Source organism: Hipposideros armiger, unplaced genomic scaffold, assembly GCF_001890085.2.
Source record: "Hipposideros armiger isolate ML-2016 unplaced genomic scaffold, ASM189008v1 scaffold_1575, whole genome shotgun sequence".
In the NCBI taxonomy this organism is placed as follows: Eukaryota; Metazoa; Chordata; class Mammalia; order Chiroptera; family Hipposideridae; genus Hipposideros; species Hipposideros armiger.
The window spans coordinates 58124-83910 of NW_017732925.1; the positions used below are offsets into that span (position 1 = coordinate 58124).

The window sequence follows — 25787 nt, forward strand, 5'->3', positions numbered from 1 at the left end:
ATTTGTGTTTAACTTTGAAATGTATGAGGAAAACACACACTTGGGCACACACGGATGGCAGAACGTTGACCCTCAGCCTGCTCAGGCCCACAGAGACCATGCAAGATTACCTGGGCCTGGCTGTAATTAGGAAAGTCTTGGTGTTGTAGAACACAGGTGAACTAAAACTTTCTATCCTTATTAATGCCTTTGGGGGTTATGCTATTTAAGACACAGAATTTTCCATGAGAGTTTTAGAACAGAACAAAATGAATACAGAGTTCCTTGAATTAATCATGCTATTTTATGTTTCTAAGACTCCTTCTATGCTGTTTCCCTTTTCTAGAATCTTCTATAAGATTCAGTTTGGGTTATTTTTTCTAGAAAATACTTTTATTTTATAATTTAGTGACTGTAATTATCCAATAAAATAGTCTGATATCCCCTTCAAAGCCTCAATTGCATTGCATTGAAATTCTATTTTTCAGCCAGTTTCTATGTTAGAATCTGTTTTCTCAGAGTGTTCTCCAGCACAGGGAATTTTCTCTGCAATATTCAGATGCCCATTTCTCCTCATTCTCCTTCTGAAACTTATTTGTTAATGTTTTATCTCCTGAATCAATCTTCCCTGTGTTTATTGTTCCTGTATTATTCCTATATATATTATAACTAGCTCTTTTCCCTCCTATGCATTTTGGGAGAATTCCTTTATTTAATCTTCTAAATCAAGGGCTATATTCTATTCTTCATTAACTTTATTGTGTTTTATTTTAAAAATTTGGCAGCAAGGTGCTGTGCTTCCATAAAGAACTTTTTAGGTCACCTACATTGGTTGCTCTTTTCACCTGCTGATTATTGTTATATCTAGTATTGTATAGTTGTTTGCTTGTCCTTTTCATCAAACATCTAGATAAGTCAGTGTCATCAGCTGCCATTTATTTCAGAACCAGAGTAGGTCTTATGTTACTGTTCAGTGTTTGTGCAAGACTAGTGGTATTTGAGGATAGTTTGGTGGGAGTATCACAAGGAAGGCCATGCAGCCGGGAATCCGAAAGACAAGCCCCTTCACCAGGGTGGATGAGTGGATCCTGTGCTGTACACATGAATGTCTGGCTCTGAAGGGTTTCAGATAATAGTCCAAGAAGGCTTCCTAACACAGTGGGGTTTGCTACAGATCACAGCCTTTGCAAGATGACCAGGCAATTTTTTCTTTCCTGGCATGATTATGGTTGTATTCCAGAAAGGGAAATATATTATTAACAGTTGGAAATTCTCTGATTATGTGGGGAAACAGAATGGTTCTAGCTGGGCTTTATGGGAGGAAGGCAGTAGTTTTTTGGGGCCTAACAGGGCCTCTTAGGTTATTGGAATGATGGTCTCTGGTTTCCAGACACTATTTGGGAAGGGAAACTGAAGATGAGCAGTCCTAATAAGGTGTCTTACATAGACCTTTAGGTAGGACTGTCAGAGAGAAGGAACGGAGGGGAGTGCCAGGCGGGCTACTCATACTGGCTGTGGAAGGGGCAGTCCTGATGGAAGGCAGGCTTCTATTTGGCTTGGTGGGTCCTGGAGAAAGCAGGGATTCTTCAAAATATCACTCAGCTCAGGTTCTTTTGCTAACCTTTTCCAATGTCAGCGTAACCCTTTCCAATGTCAGCGATGAATGAAAGAGATTAGTGTGTTATGAAAGAATACCAGCTTTTAACTCACCAGACACAACAAAAACAGAGGAAATGAAAGAACTGAAAGAGAAGATTGTCACTTCGGATGGGTGGGGTTGAAGCCATGAGCAAGGCTGCAGCAGGAGCTTAGGCACCATAAGATGAGCTGAAGCTCTCAAGCAATCCTTATAATGTGTATGTATAACTTAACATGACCCAAGTAGAATTGCTCATTTCCAGACCCTAAGACCTGCTCACCCTCAATCTTTTCTGTTAATGATGGTTGTTTTAGCCATTTGTTAAAAAATACAGGAGCCATTCCTGACTTTTTATTCCTCTATCCCACTATTCCTTAGCAAACCCCACTGGCCCTACCTTCAAAAATACCAGGGGTGCCAAAAAAATGTATACACATGACTTGTATTCATCTTTTGTTATTGGTATATATTGAGTATTACAATTTTAATACAGTTTTTTCCTTTCTGAAAATGTGTATACATTTTTTTGACATCCTCTGTATATCCCAAAATATGAGTACTTCCATAATCTCTACCACAAGACTAGGGTTCAGGCAATGGTTCTCTCTCTCCTGGACAACTGGTCTTGCCTTCTACCACATCCCATATCAGTTCTCCTCAAGACAGACAGAGTGATCTTTGAAAAATATAAGTTAGATTGTATCATCTTCTTGTTCAAAATCCCACAAAGGTTTCCCATTGCACTTATAGTAAGATGTAATTTTTATACCTCAGCTCTTTCAACAACCACGTGTCTCTTTCTTTCTTGAGGAGTGCTAAGCTCTCTGAACGCATCTGCAAGCAGAATCTCCCCAACCTGTATCATGCGCTAGTGTGGTTTACTAAGGGCTTCCCAGGGAAAATGAATACTGACAGTGGATAAACTTTTTCAGAGAAAGTGAGTTCCACTAGGTCCCTCTGGTCTAGAGGTGAATTGGAAGAACTGATATGTCCATTGAATTGATTAAGCATTCTGATGATACAATTAGCAAAGAACCACATTGTTTTGAGAAGAATAAACTTTGCTTAGATTTCCCTAAAAATTACTGGTTTTAGATAAGTCCTCTTTGCTTTGTTATTTTCAGTAGGAATAATACAGACCTTCTATTTAAAGCTTGATAGAACAAATACAATTTACAAAAAGCCTTATTAGGACTGAGAAAAATAAATACATGTCTACTTTGAGAATAAATAGAGACTATATTTATCAAATTGAGGACATAGGGCTAAAAGTTCTATTAAATTTGGTAGCAAAATCAAGATCAGAAATACCCTCATTTCCAACCTATAATTCACCACGTGTAAAGTTCTACATGTAATTTAAAAATTAATTTCTCACATAGCAGTTTAAGCAAAATCTATTTGCTTAGTTAACTTCTAGCTCAGTATGAATTAACAGTGTGAGCCAGTATGTAAGAAAATGAAATTATACTTAGCATTCAATAACAGAAGTAGAGTGAGTAGAATATTGAATTGTGGTTAAATCTGACTCTGAAGGAATTTTCCTCAGATCCGCTCCTCCCAGCACAGGAGGCTTGTCAATCTTTTCCGGAGACAGTCATGAATGGGCTCATAGAGATTCACCTGGATATGTTCCCATCATTCAATATGATCTAGATAGACTGAAGATAGACTGAAGAGCTAGATGAAATCTCAAATTTATTTTTCCACTTGAGGTCAGCAACCTCATTGTGCAGGTTTCTTTCTTCCTTTTTTTAAATATTGATTTTGTTATGCCCATTGTGTCATTTAACTCAAGAACTTTATCTAACTTTTTTCTAATAATGGGAATTAGTAGTTTTTAATACGCTGTGACAGAATAAATATCAGAAATAGTATCCTCAATGAACAACATGAGCACTAGAAAAGGAGTTATATGAGCTTCTGCCAAGGATGAAGGTCAAGGTTAAAGGAAAGTAGGGAACAATTTATAGCTTGGAGCAACATGAACTGTTTAATCCTTGTTAAGCCTCCTTTATCATAAACTATCCTATAATAATTGATTTTTAAGGGGATTTCTATTAGGAACAAGTACAGAATTTTAAACTAAAACCTTTCTGTGTCTACTGAGAGGCAATCCACCGAGGGTTTAAAACTTTAGCATAGGAGAGTCCTGTTGACAAAACCTTATAAGTCCATTAATTCAGAATATTTTGTTTGTACTAACATAACATATAAAATATATCTGAGCATATAGAAGTGAAGGGTAATGCCTTTGTAACACTCTAACCAAATACATTTCAAATACTTACTGATTTTGTCATTTAAAAAAGTTTACTCTTTAGGGTAATAGATTTCTTGCCTGTTTTCCTGTAAGTTTCTTTTATTGTTAGTCCATTTTTGTTGAGATGAATATTTAATAATTTATTTACAACCACCTGGAATTTATTTTCTTATGGCATGAGATAGGAATTTAGCTTTAATTTTTTATTCAGAGATAGCTTATTTCAGTTAAGATTTTTATATTTTTCTATTAATATTGATAACTAATTAATAGCTACTGAGTTCCTCTCTAGACATAACACAAATCCCCCATGAAGGCTGTTTTTTCCCCTCTTTCCTCAGCTTTTCATTTCCCACTCATGTTGGATTAAAATCAGCTAGAATTTTATTTCTATGTTAAAAAAATTATCTTCACAGTTTTGAACATTATTTCCGATTTCTTTAAGTTTTATAGCTATTTTATTAGTAATTATTGAGACAATTATTATTTCTACTACTTTACTTTCTTACTACTATTTTCTTGGTCCATTTGTGTTTGTTTTAGTTGTCAAATTCTTTAAAAAATCATTGCAAGTCTGAAATTCCTTCTTTTCCTTGACAATTAAATGTTAGAAATCTTAGTTTAAGAAGTTATCCTTTTAAGGAATAAAGTTAAAAAATTACTTTATTACCTTTTAGCTTCCAAAATTTCAGATGAGAAGTCTAAAGTCAATATGGTGCTCATTTATTTGTTGACAATTTCTATTTTTTGGTTTCCTATTTTACATTTTGGAGGCTCTTAGAATTTTGACTCTGTTGTAATTCAAAAATTTCTCAAGTGCCTCTCTGGGAATGTTTTTAACATTACTTTCTTTCAGTACTTAATGAGTCTGAAGTCATTTTTCACTTTAGAAAAATAATCTTCTATTATTTCATTGATGATTTATTCTTATACTTTTTTTATTTTGGAACCTCTATTAAACAGTTTTAAAACTTTTGAACCAATTCTGTAAAATTAAAACTTTTCAATTGATGTCTCTAAAATTTTCTTTTATACCTATTTTCTCTTTGCTCTTTTCCAATGTATTCTGGGAAAATACTTTAACATTCTCACTACCGAATTACCTCACAAATTCAATCTTTATCTGTATGCACTCTGCTATTTAGACCATCTACTTTAAAACAATGTTTTAAATTTATATAATTGTTTTCCTTCTATTATGGCAACCTGCTTTTCTAAATTTAGTGCTCCTGAGAATACAATTTTATTTACAGTTTAATTTTATTGGCCTCTTTTCTTGACTGTTTTCAATGAGTTGGAGTGGCATGGAGGTGAGTTTGTTTTTGTGTTTAGTAGCTTCTTTAAATGATGCATGTGTCTATATGTTTGGTAAAACTTAGGGAATTATCTGTGTTAATGAAGGGTGGTCTAGATTGAACCATATTGATAGGTGGATATATCCTCAGCCCAGAAGAGAAATTCTATTTGTGTCAGTTAATGTACTTCCTGGTAGTATGATCTCTCTTAAATGTGTTTGTAATGCAACATTTAAAAAAGATTATATTTTTAAAAAAAGCTGTTATTATTGGTGTCTTAAACTGTTACTACAATTGTGTAGAGTTAGCCTATCTTTGACGCCTGTCTCAGGGATATTGACAAATACATGGGATTTGCTACTTCCCACCTCTCCCACAACTACAGGAAAACCTTGGATTGCAAGTAACGTGGTTTGCGAGTGTTCCGCAATATGAGCAAACATTTCTAATACATTTTAACGTGGTAAACGAGCGATGTCTTGCAATACAAGTAGTTTGTTTCCGGAACGAATTATGCTTGCAAACCAAGGTATTACTGTAATTTGTTCTCAGGGTCTAAAAGAGTGCATTACAACTGTCCTTGGAACTTTCATTCAACCAATGACGATCACTCTACAGATATTGAAGCTGGCATTCCTGACTTTTGTAAACACACAAGCAATGATGACCCATCTGGCCAAAAAAGATTGTGAGCAGTCAATAGTTTGATGATACAGACTGATTGTAAGATGAAATAAATAAATCTATATCTATATCTATCTATATATCTCAGAATCAATGAAATATTGTGTTTAAGCAAACATTGTTGGAAGAAATGGGCAGCTTTATATACATTTATATGTATATACAGTAGCTTTATACACATTTATTGCTTTTTTATACATGTAGACCTGAAAGGCTATAGATGACATAAACAACAAATAACAAGGCTGCTCTACTATGTTACTATCCACAAATATTCCCTAAAGAAATTTAACCATTTTTTCCTGTGCTTATGGAATAATGACCAATATTGATCATTTGTTGATATTATAATACCCCTTAGACTGTTGTTTGTAGATCACCTACATCAAGATTACTTGGGATATTAAAACTGCAAATTTCCAGGCTCTATGAGAGATTTACTAAATCAGTACCTGTAGAACTAGAGCTCTGGAAACTTCATTTTAAACAAATACCCAGATGACTGTGCTATACTTTAAAATTAGAGAGCAACTATACAATTAAATTACTATAAAAAACTCAAAAAATTAACAAAAGAAAATTAGTAGACTGCTTTCTTGTCCACCATGAGACACAACTTAGAATTTAATAATTAATTTTGGCAAATGCTTCTAACAACTTTAAAATAAAAGAGAAAACATTTCTACGAAAATCTTAGGCTAAAAAATATCAAACATGAAATCACAGACTACTTAGGAATTTACAAAAATGGGAATCCTAAATGTTAAAATCTATAGAGTCTACCAACATTTTACTAATAAAAATTCATGAAATTAAGTCTTCTTATTACTAAACAAGACATTAGGAAAATGAGTGAAATAAATATTAAATTTGAAAAGAAACACACACACACACACACACACACACAATAAAAGCTGTCAAAAATATGAAGCAAAAATCAGAATAAAAATAAAAACAGAACTTTAAATAAATCCAACTTATTTGCAATTAATAAATACATAAAGCAATAAACTAACCTAATTAAGAAAGAAACCATGATTGATAAAATAAAGCGAATTAAGAAAAAATATGTCGTACTCTATACCAACTCATTTTAAAATCTGAATAAAACAGACTGAATAAAAAAATAAATTAACACAATTTAGTCAAGAATATATGATTGACATGCACAGTTCAATATCCACAGATGAAATTGAGAAAGTAGTTAAAAAATTACCTCTGTTAAAAGAGCAGTTTCCTTTCTGACTTGCTTCACTTAGCATATGTGGACTCTAAGGAACAAAATAGATGAACAAACAAAACAGAAACAGATTCATAGATACAGAGAACAAACTGATGGTTGCCAAAGGGGAGGGTGGTTGGGGATCTGGGTGAAAAAAGGCAAAGGGATTAAGAAATACAAATCGGTGGTTACAAAATGGTCACAGGGATGTAGGGTACAGCATAGGGAATATAGTCAATGATGTTGCAACAACTATGCACAATGCCAAGTGGGTACTAGACTAATTGGGGGGATCATTGCATACATTATATAAATGTCTAACCTCTATGCTTGTACACCTGAAACTAATATAAAATATATTGAATGTCAACTGTAACTGAAAAGAATAAATAATTTTTTTAAAAGGACAACATTTTGATAGCTGTCAGATGGGAGGGGTGTTGGGGGTAGGTGAGAAAGGGGAAGGGATTAAGTACAAATTGGTTGTTCCACAGTCGTCATGGGGATGTAGGCTATAGCATAAGGAATATAGTCAATAATATGATAACTATGTATGGTGTCCGATGGGTGCTAGATTTAGCAGGGTGGTCACTTTGTGAGGTATAAAAATGTCTAAGCACTATGTTGTTTTGTACACCTGAAACTAATATACTATTGTATGTCAATGGTAATTGAAAAATAAATTTTTAAAAATTATTTAAAAAGGGACAGCTCCACATGATTTTAAGTGGTAATTCTTCGAGGCCTTCAAGGGATAGACCACTATTATGCTACTTAAAGTATTCTATGGCATAAAGAAATTTTTGCACTTGCTTTCATAAAGTTACCATTATTCTGACAATAAAATATTCTGTATAGGCAGATGTATTTAAGTTATAGACATATAACAAAAATGAATATATGTATATATGATTATAAATTCCTTCAAGAGTTTTTAATAATGAACATTTTAAAACAAGCTCACTGTTCTTTAGTCATTTCACATAACTATTAAAACTCATTATGCATGAGATTTGATCAAGAAATGAAATAGAACACATACGTTTACATTGCCATTTGACCCAAATTCTCTGAAATGATAGAAAATACTTTTCAAAGAATGAATTTGTAACATTTCTAAAAAATAACAGACAGTATTAATTGTAGATTAGAAATTTATGAAGATATCCTAAAGGTAGAAAGCATAGGCTATAGATTAACAGAGGAACAAGGTGGAGGGAAAAGCATTTTGAAAGAAAATACAAGAGAAGACAGCTAAGAAGGTGAGAGTTGTTCAGAGTATTCCAAGCTGAGAGCTGAGTGGGTATCAGGAGTGGGAGGTGGCCCTTTAGAAAATGTCAGGATGATTAATTGAGATAAACTGCACTTTGAGAACCTGGGTCTTCAACTCTCTTCCTTTCCCATTGATGCTGGGCAAAGGACCCAAGTCCACTCACCACCAGGCTAAAACGCTGACTGTATTTTCTGTCCTAACTCCTAAGAGACAGCCTAGTGCCTAGGTCACTAAGATTATAGGTCTAGACATGAAGCTGATTGTTTTGCACATAATGAGCATACGTCTTTTGGAAAATGGTTTGCAACTAATACATAATTGGTGTGGAAACTCAAAGGTCATTGCTGCTTTAGTGACCATTGGTGGATGGTGGAAGACAACCTGAAAGGACTTCCCACCAAATCTTTAAACACTCCTGAGAGTGAGTGTTTTCAGAAGATTCAGGAAGGGAATTGAAGACTTGACAGAGTTAATTGAAGAGATTCATTTTCTTATGAGTTATAGGAAAGCATCAAAAAGGAGAAGATCATGAACAATACTTTTTAAAATATTCTTATCTCAGATTCTAAATTCCCTTAAAATAAAGAATCTCTTATATAAAACAGGACACATGGTAGCCACTACTGCTGTAGAAGTGAAAACAGAACTATCCTTTCTTCTTCAAGCTTGGACATGCTAGCTGAGATAAGGTTAAAATGTTGAAGCAGACTAGCAGAAATGTATTCTATCAATGCTGGTTATAGTCAACTATGAGAAAAAAGGGCATTTCCAAGACATGACCTTTCCTTGTTGGGGAAAGATGCCATTAGGCCCTGGATTCAGACCTGTGGTTGAAAGGCTACAGAACTGGTAAGTAACCAATGCCAAGATAAGTGAACGCCTGATAGCATATCTTAGGTATCTTGGACTTTGAGACTGTTAATGTCCTCAAAATAAACAATGTAATAATTGCCGTGTCTTTGGAGCCTATTGAGAACTAGAGAGCAAAAAAACATCCTTTTAAAATAAGCAATGAGGTGGAAATTTCAGGACATCAAAAATTCTACAGGTCCTTCACTGGGTTCTCCTATCACCTTCTTGTTCTCTAATCAAATAAATATTATACAGCCTTAGATATACCATATTAGTTTCAGTGTCTTGCATTGAAGAAGTTTTTTTTATATGTCTGAGAATATATGAATTCTTGACTTATTGAAATTCTTGACTTATAGAGGGACATAGGAATGATAGAATATTCTCACATTACTTACATGGCCTCAGAATAACAATATTAATACTACCACCAACAGTACAATTTCTGACAGCAGTAAAATTTTATCTTTTTTTTTGCATATACTTTCCCCATTTCCCCTCCTATTTTACAATGGTTTTCCTATATATATATATTGTCAGATCATATAACCATCACTCTCTCTTTTTTTTTTTAAACTCTCACTTAGTTCTACAAGTAACTGTAGGTTTAATGCTCTACCAGTGCTTACATTGATTCTTTCTAAGCATTTTGGTGCCTGAGAGTCACTCTCCAGGGGCTCATGAGAACAATATCCCCTTAGCTAGCAGCAGTTTATTTATGCCCTTTACTGGAATATCAATATTGCACATAGAAAATGACATTTTCTTTCTTTCTGTATCTTTATTATGATACTCCCTTCTCTTTTGGCAAAGAGTGCAAACCCTTAGGATGATTTTTTATTCCTGTTATAAGTCACTTGCTATTTTTCAGAGATGCCTAAGGCATATATATTTTAATCCAATTATCATATTAGGCTATGCCTTTGTATTGGTTGTTCTGGGTTAGTATTGTCAGATAGGTAGTTTTTTTCAATTTCTAGTTTCAAATTTTCTCTAAATTTCAGGAAAATTTCTTGAGTTAGTGTTTTTAGAATTTGTTCTATTACCTTGCTGCTGTTTTCTTCTTTAGAGACTCCTATTAAGTATAAGTTGCCTCTGCTTTGGCAATTTTACAATATTTTTTACTTTCTCTAAAGTCTTTATTTGCTTCTTCATTCCTATGTGATTTTTTTCCTTCTTTTTATCTTCAGTTTCTTTCCAGGCATTATTCTTTCATGTGTATTCATTTTTTGCATTATTTGTAGTTCAGACTTTATTTATAAATGATTTTTAAAAAACATTCTAATTCTTCCCTGAGTTCTGTTATCTCATTTGTATTAGAAGGTTATATGGTTTTTGTTTGTTTGTTTGTTTGTTTGTTTTTTAAATCTTTTCTGTGGGCATGTCTTTTTGAAGTGCTTTCATTGTCTGTAGGAGTGGTATTTTGTTTTTTAGTCTCCTTTCCCTCATAATTTTTGTAAGAAATTTGACTTACATTCTTTAGCATCTTAAATTTTTTGTACAAAATCACTTTCATATACACCTAAACTTTTATAAGGAGGCATGGATCAGGGTAGCTTTTCTAACATAACAAAGCTTCCTCTTCTGTTGTTTTCTTATATAGTATTAAAAATGCAAGGGCTTGTTTTATGAAATTTCTTGGCTAGGTTTCTGTCCATTTTTATCTGGAACGTCCATCTCTTTTGTCCCCAGTCTGCTCAGTTTTGATTACCTTCTCGGGAGTTTTTCTTCACTGTGGGGCTTTGCCTGTAAGGAGGCTGTGGGGTTTCAGTTTTGACTGTTCAGGTGGCAGACTGCTCCCGCCCCTTTACCCCTCACTGAGGACCCTTGTACTCGGCTGTCACTGGCGCAGGCAAAGTCCCTCAGTGTAAGCTGCTTTTCGTCCGTTGGTCCTCTGCTTGTTCTGGTGATGACTAGTTGGCTGTGTTCTTAGGCTGTTCAGAAGCTGCTTTCCTCTGCTTCCTGTACACACTCAGGACCCTGCAGTTCTCGAGGCTCTTGGTGGTTTGTTCTCACTCACTTATATCGTATTTTGGGTTTTTGAAGAATCTTGCCACCTAGGTTTAATGTAAATGTTGTCCATGGGTTTTTGGCTTTGTTTCCCAGTTGCTCAGGCAGTCTTTATGTGGGAATTTTAAAAGATTCAAAAGATAAACCTCTGTTGCCACCATCTTTGCAAAATTTTATAACAACTGTTTTTTTATGAAATAAGGAATTGATTATTTTCAGCTTTATTGAGATATAATAGAGGTATAACATTGTGTAAATTTAAGGTATAAAATGAGATGATTTAATACATATATGCTGCAAAATGATTACCACAATAAAGTTAGTTTACACATTTTTTCACCTTGAATCATGACCATTTTTTGGTTTTGTTACTTCGAGAACACTTAAGATCTAATCTCTTAGCAACTTTCAAGTATACAATATAGTATTGTTAACTATAATCGTCATGCTGTACAATAGATTCTCAGAACTTATTTTTCTTATAACTGGAAGTTTTTACCCTTTGACCAACTTCTCTTCATGACTTGGCTATTATGAATAATGCTACATTGAACATGGGGGTACGGATATCTCTTTGAGATAGTGATTTTACTTCATTAGATAGTGGGATTGCTGGATCCCATGGTACTTCTATTTTAATTTCTTGAGGAACCTCCATACTGGTTTCCATAGTGGCTGCACCAATTTACGTTCCAACCAACAGTGCACATGGATTCTCTTTTTTCCACATTCTCACAAGCATTTGTTATCTCTTGTCTTTTTGGTAACAGCCATTCTATCAGGTGTGAGGTGATATCTCATTCTGGTTCCGCCAACAGGAAATCAGAGAAACACAAGAGAATGAGTCACAGCAGATAGGCCATGTTCCTGGGTGGAAGGTTATAGCTCTTGTCCTTGTTTTCTCAGGCCTAGAGGTGATAATGGCATCCTGTTTCCAACCCCTAGCTGAGGGTACTCTCCCTTATATATTGCCCATTTTGTTATTTTTTTCTCTGACTACCCAATTGGAGTGCGTTATCTGTTTCCTGCCAGGAACCTGATTCAAAAATTATAAAACTTCTTATATTAATTTCAATAGATTTCTGACACCCTGGTGCTGAATTGGCTTGGGCCATATGCTGTCACATAGTCTTCTAACTACTTGTGAGCTGGCTTTTTACTCCCCTGCTGCCATTTTCTCTTGCTGTGAAATTGCTTTGACCTAAAAAACAAACAAACGAACAAAAACCAAAAACACACGCAGACACACAAAATCTCTGCTGGGTAGGACATTCATTCCAGGAGGACAGCACCATCCGCAGGAGAATCCCTGGCCCTGGGATTCTAAGCCTGGCACTAAACAGAGCTCAGCCTGCTGTTGCTGCCTCTGGTCTTTTACTCAGAGGGCCTAGTGAGGCCCAGTGCCTTTGCCGATTCCTCCTCAAGACCCCGTCTTCCCTTTGCTTCTGAATGTTGCAGGCCATGACGTCATTTCCTGTTGGCTACATCATGTTGCTCTCACTTTTCCTTACATTGTTCACTTAGCCTATCAGAAATCCCCCAACCTTTCTCAGAAGAAACTCTTTTGGACAATTCTAGCCTCTTGCCCTTGCTTATCTGCAGACTCCCACTCCAACAGTGAGAAACCTCACTCCCACTATCTGCCGTCCATTTACTCCATTGTTCAATTCCAGTGCACATGTATGAAAGCATCAGAATTGTCAACCAGTACCTCAACTTTATCAACTAGAGTGCAGTACTTATGTATATTTTCTTTTGCCTTTTGCTTTACAAACTCCACTCATTTTCAGTTACGTAGGTCAGCATCCATTTTCCCTACTCTCTTAAGTGAATTGTTTCATACAGTTGAATACAGTTAGATTGTTATATCACATTCTGCATTCCATTGTGGGATGTTTTCCCCAAACTATATGATTTTTTAAAATTCACACTCATTAAGGTTCACTCTTTGTGAAAATTCAATTGTAAAATTCAATTGGTTTTGACAAATGCACAGTGTTATATGGCCACAATTATAGTATCATACAGAGTTGTTTCACCATTCTAAAAAATCTCCCACACCTCACCTATTCAGCTCTTCCACCCCTCCTTCCTGGTAACCACTGATCTTTTACTATCTCTATAGTATTGCCTTTTGCAGAATGTCGCATAATTTGAATCATAGAGTATGTAGCCTTTGCAGACTAGCTTCTTTCACTTAGCAATATGCTCCTTAATTCACCCATATCTTTTCATGACTTAATAGCTTATTTATTTTATCACTGAATAATATTCTATTGTATGTGTGTAGAGCTGTTTATTAATTCGCCTATAGACGTACATCTGGATTGCTTCCAGTTTTTGATGATTGTGAAAACCTGCTATAAATATTTGCATGCAGGTTTTTGCACGGACATAAATTTTTAAATCACTTGAGTAAATACCTAGGAGTGAAATTGCTGAATTGTATGGTAAAACTGTTAAGTTTTGTAAGAAACTGCCAAACTGTCTTCTAAAGTGCTTCCACCATTTTGTATTTCCACCAGCAGTGAATAAGAATTCTTGTTGCTCTGCATCACTGGTAACATTTGGTGTTGTCATTTTTTTTGGATTTTAGTCATTCTAGTATGTGTGTAGTGGTATCTCATTATTGCTTTAAATTGCAATTCCCTATTGACATATGATGTTGAGCATCTTTTTATATACTTATTTGCCATCTGTATATATTCTATGCTAAAGTGTCTTTTTAGATCTTTCACCCATTTTTTAATTGTGTTATTTGTTTTCTTATTGTTGAATTTTAAGAATTCTTTGTATATTTTGAGTACAAGTTCTTTATCAGATGTATTTTGCAAATATTTTCTTTTGGTCTGTGGTTTGTCTTTGGATTTTCTTGTAAAACAAAAGTTTTAATTTTAGTAAGTCCAACTTATCAATTTTTTTCATGAATCATTCTTTTGTTGCTGTATCTAAAAACGCATCGCCTAACTCACCTAGATTTTCTCTCATGTTTTCTTCTACAAGTTTTATATATTTGCATTTTACATTTAGCTTATGATTCATTTTTGAGTTAATTTCTGTGAATGGTTTGTGTTTAGGCTTTTTTTCTCCATATGAATGTCCAGTTTTTCCAGTATCATTTTTTGGAAAGTATCCTGTTTTCACTGAGTTGCTTTTGTTCCTTTGTCAAAAACCAGTTGACTATATTTGTGTGGATCTATTTCTGGGTTCTCTATTTTGTTCCAATGACTTATGTGTCTATTCCTTTGCCAATAACATGTTGTCTTAATTACTGTAGCTGTGTAGTAAGTTTGAAATCAGGTAGTATAAGTCTTTCAACTTTGTTCTTCTTCAGTACTCTGTGGCTAGTCTAGATCTTTTGCCCTCTACATAAATTTAGAATGTGTTTAATGTCTACAAAATAGCTTGTTGGGAAATTGATTGGTATTGCATTGAATCTATACATCAAGTTGAGAAGAATTGAAATCTTATCAATATTGAGTCTTTCAATCCATGAACATGGAGTACTTCTCTATTTATTTAGATATTCTTTGATTTCTTTCCTCAGAGTTCAGTAGTATTCTGCATGTCTAGCTACTTTTCCATTTTAAAGTTTTGGCTAGTGATCCTCCTAAGAAACATCATAGGAAGTAAAAATCATTCTGTCCACCCAATGCTCATAAAGATAGACACTGAAATTGTACTCTTCTTGTTATGGGCTTTGTTGGAACTAAAGTGTTATGTTCAGTTTCTTGGGTCCTATGTGCTTCTTAGCTTAGAAACCCAGGAGGTTTTATATGACTCCCAAGCAGGTTCTTCAAATTTCAACAGATAAAAATTGTAGAGTTTGCTTAGGAATTTTCTTTCATTATTTGAATACAGTGAAAACCACTGGATTATCTCATGTTGCTCTTTATGCCTTACTTATTAGGCCAAACAGAGATTACTAATCTCCCTGTAATAGTTTCTGGTTTATGACAATGGGAAGGGAAAGAGTCTCATAGAATTTTTGTTTACCTGATTAATTCTTTTTTTTTTTAAGATTTTTATTGGGGAACTGGGGGATGGGAACAGCGCTGGGGAATTGGGGGAAGGGGAACAGACAAGTTGCTGTCGTTTTGTTCTTCAGTCTAGTTGTGGAGGACGTTGCTTCACTGGTCCAAGTTGGCACCATCATTGCACTCTTCCCGGGTGAGGCAGATCATTTGCTGGCTTCTGGATGGCTGCTCACTGTGGCTGCTGGCTGCTGACTGCGGCTGCTGGCTACATACAGTAGCCCATGGCAACCCACTGCCACAGGGGCTGCAGCCTACGCCTGGCCGGTGACTCATGGCAGCCCAGCTCCAGGTTGAGCTGTTGTTCAGCATCTTAGCTGTAGAGGGCAGCATCACTGGCCCTCATATGTGGGATCCGAACCGGGGCCCTCTGGCGTCCCAAGCCAGCTCTTAACCAACTGAGCCACTCGGCTGGCCCTACCTGATTAATTCTTAATCTTTGAACTCAGAATGCCAATTTGGATCTAGTTCTTCTCTAATGATCTCATAGTAGATAGAAATAATTATTACCTAATTCTTGATCCTGAACCCAGGTAACAATGACTGTTAATGGTCACTAATACTTGTATATAGTTTATAAGTTTATAAGCATTTTATATCATTTTACCTAATGATATAGGTAAATATTTTTTATCTAATTCTGTGACTTAGGAACTATTTGTTCTATTTTAAGAGACAATGTCCACAAAACCTATTAGGAAGCTAAGTACTAAAAGCACTTTACTTTTCATAAGGGAAGAAACTGAGACTCAGAGAAATGGGTCAGTCAGTGAGAAAGATGGTCTCAATTCCACGTACCAGCCAGTGCTTTCCATGGTACCATACATCCTGCCCTGCCCTTTTTTACTCTTATGCCTTTAAATGGGGAAATGATATCAGAGTCCCCAAAGGAGGAGCAGATAAATCAAAATGCCAGCAGAGATCAAGGTAAGGTGCTGCCGAAGGAGATGTTATTCACTGGGCCATACACTTGAAGGTACCGGGATGGTCATATAGAACACAAAACACTATAGGAAAGTGGCATTTAGGACACAAAGAGTGGCTGTTCCCCAACTAGGAGGAAAGAAATGAATACATTCAGTTTCAAATACCTGCCCTAGGTCAAGCTTTTGGGTCCCTGTGGAAGATAAAGAAGAAAATAATATGCAAAGCGTCTTGCCGGACCCTGAAAAGCGGCATAACATTAGGTATGTCAGATCCTGGAGCCAGAAGTTCTGGGTTACAGCCCATAATTACTAGCTTTGTGGCTGATTTTTCTGATCACCAATTCTGACGTGTCAGGATTTCCCCCCACATCACCAAGCAAATTTTCAGTACCATTTGGGTGTCCTACAATTCGACTCAGTTCTCAGTTCTGACACTTTCTACCCAGAGATAGCATCAGATTCCATATGTTAAGGGCTCAAACCCACAAGATTGCCCCCACTTCAGATGGCAATTGCCAAGTCCAGTTTTTGCAGTTCTGAGAGATTTGGCTAGAAATCACAGATTCCCACGACTCCCTCTTTGGGTTCCATTAATTTACTAGACAGCTCACAGAACCCAAGAAACCAGTTTACTCACTAGATTATTGGTTTATTACAAAGGATATAAAAGAATATGAATCAACAGTCAGATGAAGAGGTGCATAGAATGAGGTTTTAAGCAAAGGAGCTTCTGTTCTTGTGGAGTTGGGGCCCTGGCATGGTAGCACATGGAAGTGTTCTGGTTTCCCAGCCTGGAAGCTCCCTGAACCCTCCTCCTGTGTGTGTGTGTGTGTGTGTGTGTGTGTGTGTGTGTATGGAGGTTACATTACATAGACACAATTGGTTAGCTCATTGGCCTTGGGTGATCAATTCAACCTCCAGCCCAGCTCAGAAGGTTGAGACTGAAAATTTCAACCCTCTATAATCACATGGTTGGTTCTCCTGGCAACTGGCCCTACCCCCTCCTTAGGTGTGGTCTCAAAGTCACTTCATTAACATAACAAAAGACACCTTTGTCACTCTCACCACTTAGGAAGTTCCAAGGGGTTTAGTAGCTTTGTGCCAGAAGACCAAATATGCCTTTCTTATAAATCAATTATCACAGTGATCTTGGGCAGATTACTTTATCTCTTTGTGTCTTGGTTTTTCTTTTCTAAAAAATATGGATATTAATGTAATAATAACAAATTAATTATATACTAATGTCGATTTAATAATTTAAATTAACACATGTAAAGCACTTAGCACAGCGCCTGGCACCTATTTGTTGTTGTTGCTCTTACATTCTACCAGGGGGTTTAGGACAAAGATCATGTTAATGGAAACAATTGACTTGAGATTTAAAAAGAAAATCAAACAAAACTTTCCCTGGGCTCTGAGAGTCTTCTTTGGGCCTGTGATGAAAAAGGGGCCACATATTAAACCTGACAAGCTCAGGGGAGGCCAGCATGGTGGGCCCTACAAACTCAGAGACTGAAATTAACCACATAAGATGATCTGAACATAAAAATTTCTAACTCAAAGCGGGTCATGGTGGGTAGTCACATCCTTAGCCTGTAGCTTCCTTGACAAAGGTCAATATTACCTTAAATGAGGCTGTCTATTGTCTTTTTGCATCTAAGATAACATATCCTTGGAATGTCAGAGTAATCCCTTTTTCCAGACCCCTCAGGGCACAGCCCACCACACCAGAGCCCAAAATCACAGAACCCCTCTGTTATTTTGTTCCCCGAATACCATCTCTATGTGCTGTAAAATGTTATTAACTATCATGTACTCACCAATGTAAAAGAAGTGTCTCTCCATTTTACTTTTTATTCAATCCCAGAGATTTCCCTGCTTTGCTTTCTCCTGCCGCCTTAATCTATCATCCATAGATCTCATGTAACCTTCCTCATGTCTCCCCCTTTGATTCTAATGCATAAAATTAGCTGCAAAACTTCCATTCTTGGAAGTATTTTCTTAACCCATTGAGATTTTGCTTTCCGGCAATTGTCATTAGTTTGGCTCAAATAAACTCATTGACATTCTCTACAGGTTTGGATATTTCTTATGTTGACAGGTTAATTTATGTAAATTAAAACATTCATTAATTATTTCAAACTATCTCATTTCTATTCATACATTGTGTATTTCATTGGTATTAAATTGTTTGGTCTATAGGGTTGGGGCAGGGGAGGGAATTCAGAGATAATTTGTTTAATTATGACCCTAGGAAAATGCAGTGAAGGGGCAGGTAAAATATAACACATAAAGGCTGAAAAACTAAAGTTTCTGAAATTGAGGCCATATTTCCAAAAATGTGCCTTTGTGCCAATGGTTCCTATTCTATAACTGATTAAAACAGGCAGGAACTATATTTAGACATTATAGCCTCTGTTGTTACTTAGGATAATATAGTGAGAGAAATAAATGCAGCAATTACAATATCTGTAACACATTGAATCATGGAATAAAAAATAGGAATAGTGATTTCTATTATTCTTAGGAGTGCATTTAGTCTGAGTTACACATGCATTGTCTGGTTAGAGTTTCATTGATTCAAAGTTAGTTCATATATTGGGACCCAAAATGCAGAGATTGCCCCAGTGAGTTGGCCTATGTCACAAATCTAAACCTAAGTCGGCCTGCATTTATAGGAAACATCTGCCAAGGAAATGTAACATACACCAGTCAGAATCTTCCATCTCAACTTTAGCTAGCTTACCTTACCCTAGAAAATAGGACCTGCTAGCCTGCTAAGGAAATCCCTGATCTCCTAGCCAATCATATCCTGTTTCCGAGTTGCCTTTTCTAACACTGCATGAAACTCGTTCTTGCCCAGAATTCCTTGGGAAGAGTGTTTCATTGCTTGGGAAGCACTCTACTCCCCCAATCCATGGATAGTTTTCCCTTGAATAAGGACATCAAACTCATTACTAAATTGTTTTAATTTTGTCATCTGACAACTCCTTTCAGGAAAGCAGGTAAAAATCATAATCTTAGCCATATAGATTTTTGAGTGGGGGAGCATTAAAGCAATCATTTAGCCCACTTACTTTAAAGCAACTTTTTGAATAACTTTTAATGTAATTAAATTTGATATAATTCCAAATTTGCATAAAATTTGCAAGAATAGTAGGAATAATTCCTGTATCCATTACCCAGGTTTACGAATTAACATTTTGCCCCATTTGTTTTCCTCAAATTTGTTCCCTTTCTCTCTTCTTTTTCTCCATGTCTCTGTCTCTGTCACACTCACACACACACACACACACACACACACACACACACACACACACACACACATTTTCTGAAACATTTGATTGCACCATTTGTTGAAAAGACTGTCTTTTCCCCATGAAATGGTTTGGCACCCTTCTCAAAAATCTTTTGACTATATACATGGAGTTTATTTCTGTACTCTTCATTCTACTGCATTGGTCTATATATCTGCCTTTTAGGCTAGTGCCACACTATTTGATTACTTTGGCTTTGCAGTAAGTTTTGAAATCAGGAAGTGTGAGACCTCCAACCTTGTTTTTCCACTTGTTTTTTTTTTAAAGATTATTTTGGCTATGTGATGTCCCTTGAGATTCCATATGAACTTTAGGATAAAGTTTTTTTTGTTTTTGTTTTTTTTATCTGCAAAAAACAGTGTTGTAATTTTGATAGGGATTGGGTTAACTCTGTTAATCTCTTTGGGCAGTAATGACCCCTTAACAATATTAAATCTTCCAATCCATGAACATGGGATGTCTTTCCATTAAATATATGTTGTTTTAAGACTCTAAATTTATAATAACTTGTTTTAGCAGCATGAGAGACTAATACACTGGCTAAATAAGTAAATCCATATTCAATGTTTCTAGTGGTTCACTTGATTTTCAAAGATCACTTAAAGATGGTGAGCACAGGTTATTCATGATTAATGTTTGTGACTTTCTACCCACCTCCCTTTACCATCAGCCCATCCTCTCTTGCTGCTGAGAACTCTGCTATCGCATGTGGAGAGAAGCCTCTCCTCCGTCTATCTTGGCTCAAGCTTCAGAGCTGTGGGTGAAGCTATCCAAAATCATTCAGCCATAGCTGAGCTGTCCTGGATGAAGAAAATTGCCCAGCCAACTCAAAGAATCATGAAAAATAGTACATGTTTGCTGTTTTAAGCCCCTAAGATAGTGTGTGATTTATAGTGCAGTAAATGTTAATTAATACATCCTCTCTTCAAAGACACCTTCTTTGATCATTCTAAATTAAAGCTTTCTGGCTCTTATAATCAGTGTGTCCAGTCATTCTGCTTTGTTTTCTTCAAAGCCCTTATCTCTCTCTGAAAGTTACTTTTAATTTATTTCTTTGTATGCACCACATAGGATAGGAGCCCTCAAAGAGCAGGGACCTCATCTTGTTCCCTGCAATGACTCCAGCATGCAATGAGTTTCTGACACTTAACAGTAAATTTGTTTAATAAATGTCTGAATTTAAAAAATGTATTCCAAATATCTTCTATTTAATGAGCTGAGATCTGAGTACACAATATATTGTTTTATCAAACCAATGAATTATCCTTATAATCAATAAAACTTACTCTCAGATTTTTGCAGTTGAAGCTATTGTTGATGTTCAATATATTTGTAATTTGTGATTTTCTTTTGACTTTTTGAACAAATTTGCTGAAGGTTGGGAAAAACTATATCAGGAGTTGCTTGGAAGCTATATTTTTAAACTACACTTCTACTTGTGATTTCTTAACACAAGATAGATTATCTTGTCATTCATTTAGCTTTATGAATTCAACCTTGAAAATAATTCCCTTCCCTGAAAGCTAATTCTGCACTTTACAAGTGTTGCCAATAGATGGCACTCCTGGCCCACAATCTATTAGTCTGAATTGAAATAAGAAGCTATTGCATCTATATTTTTTTAAATTTCAGCTTTGTTGAGATATAACTAACATATAAAATTATAAGATATTTAAAGTGTACATTGCAATGATTTGATATACATATATATTACATTCTGAAACGATCCACCCCATCTAGTTACCATCACTTCATGTAATTATTCTTTTTTTTTTCTTTTTTGGTGACAGCACTTTAATTCTACTCTTATAGCAAATTTCAATTATACAATACAGTGTTATCAACTATAATCACTAAATTTTACAACAGATCCTCAGATCTTAGTCGTTTAATAACTGAAAACATGTACCCTTTTACCAACCTCTCGCTAGTTTCCTCAGCCCTTGGCAACCACTTTTCCACTGTTTCTATGGGTTAGTCTTTATATATATTCCACATATAAAGATACCATGCAGTATCTGTCTTGCATATTAATTTCTGATCCCGGCAGTTCTCAGGGTTTAATACCAGCTGCTCCCTCTGCAGACTCAGTCAAAGCAATTTGCTTTGGCAATCTTCCTAGTTTCGTATTCTGCAATCGTGGTCCTAACACCAGCTATGCAGACCTTGGGGTTTCATGTGATTTTGAATTTTATTTAAATTCATAAGCAAATCAATTAAATGAGTCATAATGTAAAGAACAGTGAGTAGTAGTCCAGAACTAAATTCCAGGTGTTTTCAACAAAATCTGAGAGTTAAGAAGGACTCCGACAGAAAATAAATTGCAATGAGAGGGTTCATCTTTTTTTGAATAGGAGCATTAGAATAGAGGCTGTTAATTTTTTATGCTTATAGAGAATTATGAGCTTAATTCTATTTGTAAGCATTTATGGGAAACTACTAGTAGATTAAAAATGTATTTATATAGTCTTGTATAATCTGACCATTGAAAAAGAATTTCATTGTGCTCTCACACAGCACTTACTTCCTTAATCTGTACTGAAACTACAATAGCTTCCTTTCAGTCCAAAAAAAGAATCCATCTCATTCCTGCTGTTGAACTTTTGAACCGGTCCCTCTACTTAGAACACCCTTTCTTCTTATCTTTACCTCTTCAACTCCTAGCACTTCATACATCTCAGTTCAAGCGTCACCTCTTCAGGGAAGTTAGGTACAGAGTTCCTATTCTTCAAATTACTCAATTTATAACTGTACTTGACTATAATGTCTGTCTTCCTCACTACACTGTGAGCTTCTAGAAAGCAAACCCCATCTGCCGTGCCCACCATAATGTCCTCAGGCCTAGCTGTCAGGCACATAGTAGACATTCAATAAATATTTGCTGGTTTAATGAATGGATTTTTTACTCCAGTGTTTTTTTGGGGGCTAGGTAATGGTAACTGAAAGGTCAATGGATCAGTGTTAGCTTTGAAATTTTGTATCTGTTTCTATGTTCACTGGAATAAGCTGAGAGTAGAAGAAAGATAAAGAGAAACTGACATTATTTGTCATAGTGTACATTTTTGTCTCAATGGAGATGGTGTGGTTGTGTTGGTTAAAGAGCATCTGTAAAATGTTTTTCCTTCTCAGGATAGATTTACTGAAATGGATGCTTCCAGCCTGAATTTGGCACTTTTTCCCAGCACAATATCTTTGTAATTTTTTTTAAATTAAATTCCTCTAAGTGGGCCATACATCCCGTTTCATAGCATTCTCCATCTTGCCAATGTATCATGCTTCACACCTTTCATTTTTATCAGTTCTATGGTATTCAGACATCTTTGAGTTTATGAACATTGATTAGACTCCAATGCCTGAGAATTAATGCTAGAGCTAAGGATCAACTGAGTTTACAGAGCCACAGGGGATAACGCTGCTGGGAGTCTTGGGGTTTTTATGGGAACTGATATAAAAAGAGGTACAGAGCAAGGCGGGGTATGTCCTGATGTGTCCAACTGTGGTGGCAGGCACGGTGTTGGACATGTAACTGGGCGTCTTCCTGGGAGCATGTGGAGGGTCCCCTTTTGTTTCTGTTTAGGGACATGTGGAGACTGAGAGTGGCAGTGCTCACTGGTGGCATGCTGAGCTCTAGGTATTTTTTTTTTTTTTTACTCCTAATACAATATAAAACAAATAAAATCATAGGTATCCCCTCAAAAACAAAACAATAAAACAATTTCACTTTTGAATATGCAAACATTTTTTAAATTTTCAAATAATAAGTTTCACTGTGTTGCTGCAAAAGTCTTAACAGAATAGTTTATAACTAACATTTATTCCTGCTTAGGGTGCTTTAACATAAGAAATATATTAGTGTAATTCTTATTATTGCATTAAACATAAAACCATATTGATCATTTTTGGGTATGATAAAAATGTATTTGACATAATTCAGTAAACATTTGTGTTACATGCCAACATACCGAGGATCATTTATAATAGACTGATAAGAAACATGATACCGAGGTTCCTCAAAAAATAAAAAACGGAACTACCATATGATCCAGCAATCCCACTTCTGGGTATGTATCCAAAGGAAATGAAATCAGTATCTCAAAGAGATATCTCCACCCCGACCCACCCATGTTTATTGCAGCATTATTCACAATAGCCAAGACATGGAAACAACCTGAGTGTCCACTGACAGATGAATGGGTAAAGAGAATGTGGTGTATATATACGATGAAATATTATTCAGTCATAAAAAAGAAGTAAATCTTGCCTTTTGCTACAACACAGATGGATCTTGCAGGCATTATACGAAGTGAAATAAGTCAGACAGAGAACGACAAGTACTGTATGTTCTCACTTATACATAGAATCTAAAAATACCAAACTCAAAGGTATCAAGAGTAGAATGGAGGTTTCCAGAGGCTTGGGTTGTAGGGGAAATGGGGAGATGTGGGTCAAAAGGCACAAACTTTCTGCTAAAAGATGAATAAGTTCTGGGGATCTAATTTACAGCATTGTGACTATAATGAACAATACTGTATTATACACTTGTAAGAGAGTAGATCTTAAATGTTATCATCCCACACACAAAAGGTAATTGTGTGAGGGGATGAAGGTGTTAACTAACTTTATTGTGGTAATTATTTTACTATATATACATTTATTAAATCATCACATTGTACAGCTTAAACTTTCATATATGTCAATAATATCTCAATAACACTGGAGGAATAAAAGAATGCCATGTAAATGTTACACTTTATTTGCATGAAACATTACTTTCCAATTATTTGTGTGTTTCAAATGAGTTCCTTTTCTTCTGTGAAATACAAATTACTATATTAGGTGTGACTGGTTAGCTCAGTTGGTTAGAGCATGGTGTTAACACCAAGGTTTCCAGTTCAATCCCCCCATGAGCCACTGTGAGCTGCACCCTCCCTAAAAGAGTCAACTATGCCATTGTAGCACGAAAGCAATGTGTAACCAATGACCATGGCTGTTTCCCAACAAGAAAAAATTAAAAAAATAAAAAGATTACATATACTAGACATACAGGCTATCAAATGTATTATACATAAAAGCAGTTCCTAAAAAATTCATACTTAAAATGAAAACAATTTAGATATTATCGTTATGTTTAAAAATTGGTGAAGGGTATTCTAAATATCATATCTATTATTCAGAACTTTTCAAGAACTACTGAATAATAAATAGAATGTAAAAATTAGCTTTAAATATAAAAGGAGAGAAAGAATATCATTATTTGCAAATGTTATAATTGTCTACCTTTAAGACACAGTGAAATTTGAAGAAAAAGGCTTTTAAAACAAAAAAATAATGTGACCAGACATAGATGAATATCCAAAAATTAATTGTAATCTCCTTATACAAAACATTTAATGGAAAAAAATAATAAAATAAACATTTACTCCTAAGAGAAATCATTTTGCAAAAACTATAAAATAATTACTAAGGAATGTCATAAGAAATATGCAATAGCTGTGTGAAGAGACTATAAAATTTCCCAAAGGACATAAAAATTTTGAATAAATTGAGAGGATAATATTAATTATATAAGTAAATTAATAATTTGAGTATAGAAATATAAGGAAATTGCAATCAAATTTTAAAAGAGATTTTTGGAAGTTTAAAATAAATCTAATGCTTATCTAAAAAGGTAAATGACAAAGAAAAGCAAATACAATTTTAAAAGGTAAAGTGAATGAGACTTGGCTCATCATAAGTCAATGTATTATAAAGTTATAGTAATTAAAATAGTATATGCCTTGTGCAGTAAAAAAGATTAATCGGTCATTTGAAGAAAATAAGGTGTCCAGAGAAATTTATGTATGGATAGAATTTAGTATATGATAAAGGTGGCAGTTCCAAATCAGAAAATGATTATACATAAATGTCATTTGACCATTGACTATTTATTAAAACAATAGATATTTACCATAGAATTTTAAAAATACAATTCTAGTGGAAATAAAAGCTAAAATAAAAATAATAAATTTTAGAAACCTAGAAGAAACACAGTTCATTTCTCAAAATAATCTTTGGATTAGTTAGGCTCCTTTGTATTAGAAAACCTAACTGACAAATTTGAATATGGTAAAATGAAATACTTCTATATGGCATATGATTCCAAAAATCTATTAAAACATAAAATTTCTAGAAAAATATCTAATCAGATGAGACAAAGCTTTCACATTCTTCCTCTCTAAAAGGACTTACAAATAAATATGAAGAATGAGCATATTTTAATAGACACAATAAATATGCTGTTCATAGTACTCATG

General features: G+C 35.1%; 1 long non-coding RNA gene across 1 annotated transcript in view; it reads right to left on the reverse strand.

Moving 5' to 3' along the window:
• Window positions 1-7120, reverse strand: part of LOC109377816 (uncharacterized) — a 9934-nt gene extending 2814 nt beyond the window's left edge. The window contains exon 1 of the long non-coding RNA XR_002122937.1: window positions 7077-7120. This is a non-coding gene — a long non-coding RNA (uncharacterized LOC109377816). The remainder of the gene's footprint in view (window positions 1-7076) is intronic.
• Window positions 7121-25787: the final 18667 nt, after the last annotated feature.